Below are 5,830 nucleotides of genomic sequence, written 5' to 3'. Positions count from 1 at the left end.
CAATGAACAGACACCAAAAAAAAAAAGAAAAACAAAACCAACAAACTATGTTGTCCACCTTTGCTCCGAGGGTTTCCGTGGCATTTTTCCATGGTGTGTCTGCTCCCCTGCTTGGTCTCACCCAAGTTGTGGGCTCTGGGCCACCAAGCCTGGCAGATTCAAAAGTACACAGCGATTTGTTACGTTTGCTACAATTTCCACTAGCTATAATCCTTCAAACTTTAAAAATATTTCTACCTATGTAGTTCTAAGTTTTGGCACTCTGCCTTGAATCTGCTTTGCCTGGCATTCTGTGGTATTGCTGATGGCGAACCTCACTGCACCTCCACCCTAGCCACCATCAAGCCCCGGCTCTCCTAATTTAGTCTTGGTCAAATTTGTCATGGTCCTTTTGCTTGTGTGTGAGTTATTATTAAAATGAAGTAAAGGGCACTAGTTCCCTAATCTGTGCATACTCCAAGTCTGAAAAGTCCTTGCGTTAGGTGTTTTCCATCTCTTGTGGTTAACTTCATTAGTCTGAAATTAATCAAATATGCAATCAAAATGTATTGAAAATTACTGGTGATTGGAATGCAAAGGTTGAAAATAAAGAAGGATCAATAATTGGAAAATATGGTCTTAGTTATAGAAATGATGCTGAAGATCACATGATAGAATTTGCAAGACCAATGAATTATTCATTGCAAATACCTTTTTAAACAACGTAAAATATGATTATATGCATGATCTTTACCAATGGAATACGTAGACATCAAATTGGCTACATATGTGAGAAAAGATGATGGAAAAACTCCATATCATCAGGCAATATAAGGCAAGGGAAAGACTGTGGAACAGACCATCAATTGCTCATATTCAAGTTTAGGCTGAAGCTGAAAAAATTAAAACAAGTCCAGGAATCCCAAAATATGACTTTAAACATATCCCACCTGAATTCAGAGATCATCTGAAGACCAGATTTGATGCATTAGACATTAATAACTGAAAATCAGAAGAGTTGTGTGATGACATCATCAAGCACATCATACAAGAAGAAGGCAAAAGGCCATTAAGAATGCGAGGAAGGGAAAAAAGATCAAAATGGATGTCAGAAGAGATTCTGAAACTTGCTTTCCAGCATAGAGATGCTAAAGCAAGTGGAAGAAATAAGGAGGTAAAAGAGCTAAATAGAACATTTCAAAAATCAGCTCTAGAAGACAAAGTAAATATTAAAAGGAAATGTGCAAATATCTGAAGTTAGAAAACCAAAGGGGAAAAATATGTTCAGCATTTCTAAAGTCAAAAGAACTGAGAAAAAAAATTCAAGCCTCAATTTGCAATACTGAAGTATTCTTTGGGCAAAATATTGAATGATGCAGAAAGCATCAAAGGAATATGGAGCGAACACACAGAGTAACTGTACCGCAAAGAAATAGTCCATGTTCAACAATTTCAAGAGGTAGCATATGATCAAGAGCCAATGGTACTAAAGGAAGAAGTGCAAACTGCACTTAAAGCACTGGCAAAGAACAAGGCCCCAGGAATTGATTGAACAAATTGAAACCTTTCAACAAACTGATGCAGTACTGGAAGCAATTATTCATCTATGTTAAGAAATTTGGAAGAGAGTTATATGGTCAGCTGATTTGAAGAGGTCCATATTTGTGCCCATTCCAAAGAGAAATAACCCAACAACATGCAGAAATCATAGGACAATATCATTAACATCACTTACAAGTAAAAGTTTGCTAAAGATGACTCAAAAATGGCTGTAGCAGTACATTGACAGGGAACTGCCAGAAGTTCAAGCCATATTCAGACGAGAACTTGGGACAAAGGATATCATTGATGACATTAGATGGATCTTGACTGAAAACAGATAATACCAGAAAGAAGTTTGCCTGGGCTTTATTGACTACACAAAGACTTTCAACTGTGTGAGTCATGACAAGCTATGGATTACATTGTGGAGAATAAGTATTCCAGAACACTTGATCATGCTCATGAGGAACCTGTACATAGAGCAAGAGGCAGTCATTCTCAAAAAGAACAGGGGAACAATGAACGGTTTAAAATTAGGAAAGTGTTACCCCTGAGCTGTATTTTTTTGCCATACTTACTCAGTCTGTATGCTAAGCAAATATTCTGAGAAACCGGATTATATGCAAATGAACATGGCATCAGAATTGGAGGAAACCTCAATAACAACCTGTGATATGTAGATGATACAACCTAGCTTGCTAAAAGTGAAGGGACTTAAAATACTTATTGATGAAGATCAAAGACTACAGCCTTCAGTTTGATTTGCACCTAAATTTAAAGAAAACAAAAATCCTCACCATAGGACCACTAAAAAAATAATGATAAATTAGAAAAGATTGGTGTTACCAAAGACTTCATTTTGCTTAGATCCACCACCAACACTCATGGAAGCAGCAGTCAAGAAATCAAATGACAATAGCTTATAGGATGGCGGCTAAGATAAAGGTGTAGTGAAGGTCGCTGTCAGCAATAACTCAGAATTCCAGGCAAAAAAGGGGCAGGACAGAGCTCCAAAACTCGGACCCACAGAGATAGGAATAGTTTAAAGGTTTGAAGGCTTATAGCCTGTGGAATTTGGAGCTGAAGTAAAAAATCATGTACTTTTGAATCTGCCGGCCAGGCTTGGAGGCCTGAGTTGACATCCTGGGTGAGACCAAGCAGCGGGACGAATTAGGGGAATCAGAGACACCACTGAAACACGCCACGGGAACCTTGGGAAAAAAAGGTACACAATATAATTTGCCAATTTTGCGTGGTTCTGATTTTATTTTTTTCTTTGGTGTCGGGTAATTGGTGTGCTCACTGTTTGCCCACCTCCATTCAGGTGAATGGAGGTAGGGGCTTAGCCAAGTGGCCACGACCCACCCTCACTGCTGGTGGTCTCTTCTGCCAGGAACCCGCACACTCAACCCAAGCTGAGACGCAGATGTGTGTCCCATTTGGTCTGCGTTTTTTCACTGGTTTGAGAGGAGTCCCCTCATAACGCTGTGGGTTAAGGCACCACACTGCAAAGGCTTTTGAACTGCAAGATCAGTGGTTCAAGTTCACCAGCTGCTCCTTGGAAACCCTATACAGGGTTGCTACTGGTCGGAATTGACTCAACAGCACCTAACAACAAGGAGAGGACAGAAGTGACTGAAAGACAGTTAGGACATTAAAGACATACTTATATTAAGCTACAGATTTTTTTTTCTTCTCTGCCCCCCCCTCCCTTTTTTATGATTAGAGACTGCTGTATTCAGTCCTGTTTTTGCTGGTGCTGCATTATTTTCTTCTGTTTTTTTTTTCTCTCTCTCTATTTTTCCTCTTTTTCTTCTCCCCTCCCCCCCTCCCTTTTTTGAGATTAGAGACTGCTGTATTCAGTCTTCTTTTTACTGGTGCTGCGTTATTTTCTTCTTCTTTTTTTCCTCTTTCTCCCATTTTTGTTTTTGCTTTTGATTCTGATTTTGTTTTTGTTTTTTACCCGACTGCTGTTATTTGGCTGTCATACAGCCTCTCTTCTGCTTTTGGAGGACTCTTTGTCTCCCTATATTACATGAGAAGAGTCAGAAACTACTGCCAAATAGCCAAGCTGCAATCACATTTTATAAAATACCAAACCACAGGCAAGATACAATACCAGCTGCCATATACCAGGGAAACAGACAACACCTGTGAAAGTTACTCTGATTTAAGCAATAAGAAGAGTGTAAAGGGAAGACCACACCCTGATCACATCTTCCTGGAAGCAATCAGAAAGCATAAAAAAGTACCAAAATACATACTTATTTAACTATTAGGGCCACAGATAAACATTAAACATGTCAAAGAAGAAAAAGCAGATGGCCATACCAGCACACATCCAGAAAAAAGATAAAATATCTGAGACAAATGACCTAGAAGTAGACCTGGACTCCATTCTGGAAGGAGGGCAGCCCTTGGAAATGCCTGAGGATGAATTCAGAAAAGTGATTATAAAATGTTTCAAAACACTTTACAGTGGAGTTGAGAAGAATAAGGACGAAGTCAGGAAAGTGCTACAAGAGCAATCAAACAAGATAGATACAGCATTGGAAACAATTCAAAACCTACAGAAAGAGGTCCAAACAATCAATAACAAAATGGCAGAAATAGAAAACACTCTGAAAGGGCAGAGGAGTAGAATAGATAAAATGGAAGGAAGAATCAGTGAGATGGAAGACAAGTCTCTCAATACCACTAAGAAAGAAGAACAAACACACAAAAAAAGGATAAAAAATTCGGAGGAAGGTCTAAGATTCATGTTGGACAACATGAAGAGGAATAATGTAAGAATTATTGGCATTCCAGAACAAGAAGAATCACACAAGTCCACAGAGGAAATAGTCAAAGAACTACTGGAAGAAAAATTCTCTAACATCCTGAAAAGCCAAAAGATATACATACAAGAAGCTCAACAAACTCCAAGAAGGGTAGATCCCAAAGGAAAATCACCAAGACATATCGTAGTCAAGCTCTCCAACCTCAAAGATAAGGAGACGCTTCTGAAAGCAGCCAGAGAAAACAGAAGGGTCACATACAAAAGCAAGCAAGTCAGATTAAGCTCAGATCTCTCAGCAGGAACCATGCAAGCAAGAAGGCAATGGGGAGACATATATAAAACCCTGAAAGAAAAAAATTGCCAACCAAGAATCCTTTATCCAGCAAAGCTATCAATCAAATATGATGGTGTAATCAAAACATTCCAGAATAAACAGAAGCGACGGGACTTTACCAAAGCCAACCCTGCACTACAAAACATCCTAAAGGGAGTTCTATGGACTGAAAACCAACAAGAACAGACAACAACCAGAGATTGATGTACGTGGCAGCACCTCCCTGAATTAAGTCAACAGAAAGAAGAATTGTTAACTAAATAAAACTATAAGAACTAACTCGAGACTCTGGGAGGTCAGTCTATGACCAAAATAAGTACAATGTAAAAGAAGGTAAACACGTAGGAAAAGAGATCCAGATAGTGAGAAGGTCAGATCGATTACAGGATAAAATAGACTGCAATAAATGGACAAAAAGTTAATGGACTATAAGGCAACCTCAAAGAAAATTAACACTTCACAACATACCAAGAAGGAACAACACCACAAAAAAACAAATGTAATGACAGCAATTAACCAATACCTATCGATAATTACACTGAACATAAATGGATTGAATGCACCTGTTAAGAGATGGAGGGTGACAGAATGGATAAGAAAACAAGATCCTTCAATATGCTGTCTGCAAGAGATGCATGTCACACACAGAATCAAAAATAGATTAAAAGTCAAAGGACGGGAAAAAACATACCAAGCTAATTGCAATAAAAAAGTGAACAGGAGTGGCAGTACGAATCTCGGATAAAATAAACTTTAAGGCAAAAACCAGCATAAAAGATAGAGATGGACATTATATCATGATTAAAGGGACAGTTGAACAAGATGAAATAACCATATTAAATATCTATGCTTCCAATGAAAGAGTGCCAAAATACATAAAACAAATGCTTATACATTTGAAGAAAGAAATAGATGAGTCTACAATAATACTTCGAACTTCGAGCAGCGAGAACTTTCAGCAGCGAGACGTGTAGTGAGGAGCTCCAACAACAACAACACGGAATACTGGGCCACAAGGCTGTTTAACTGCAAGTTGTGGAACGCCTCATCTCTCTCACGTGGAGGGCCTGAAGGATTTGAGCTGCTGACCGCGGGGGTTCAAAGCCAGATTTTTAACCACTACACTACCAGGCCTTCCACCTTGAAGATGGCAGATTGGGTAGATGTGTAATGAGGAGCTCGGTCAACAACAACAC

The sequence above is a fragment of the Chrysochloris asiatica genome, unplaced genomic scaffold, assembly GCF_000296735.1.
Source record: "Chrysochloris asiatica unplaced genomic scaffold, ChrAsi1.0 scaffold00392, whole genome shotgun sequence".
Classification (NCBI taxonomy): domain Eukaryota; kingdom Metazoa; phylum Chordata; class Mammalia; order Afrosoricida; family Chrysochloridae; genus Chrysochloris; species Chrysochloris asiatica.
Note: the sequence above shows the minus strand (reverse complement) of the source record.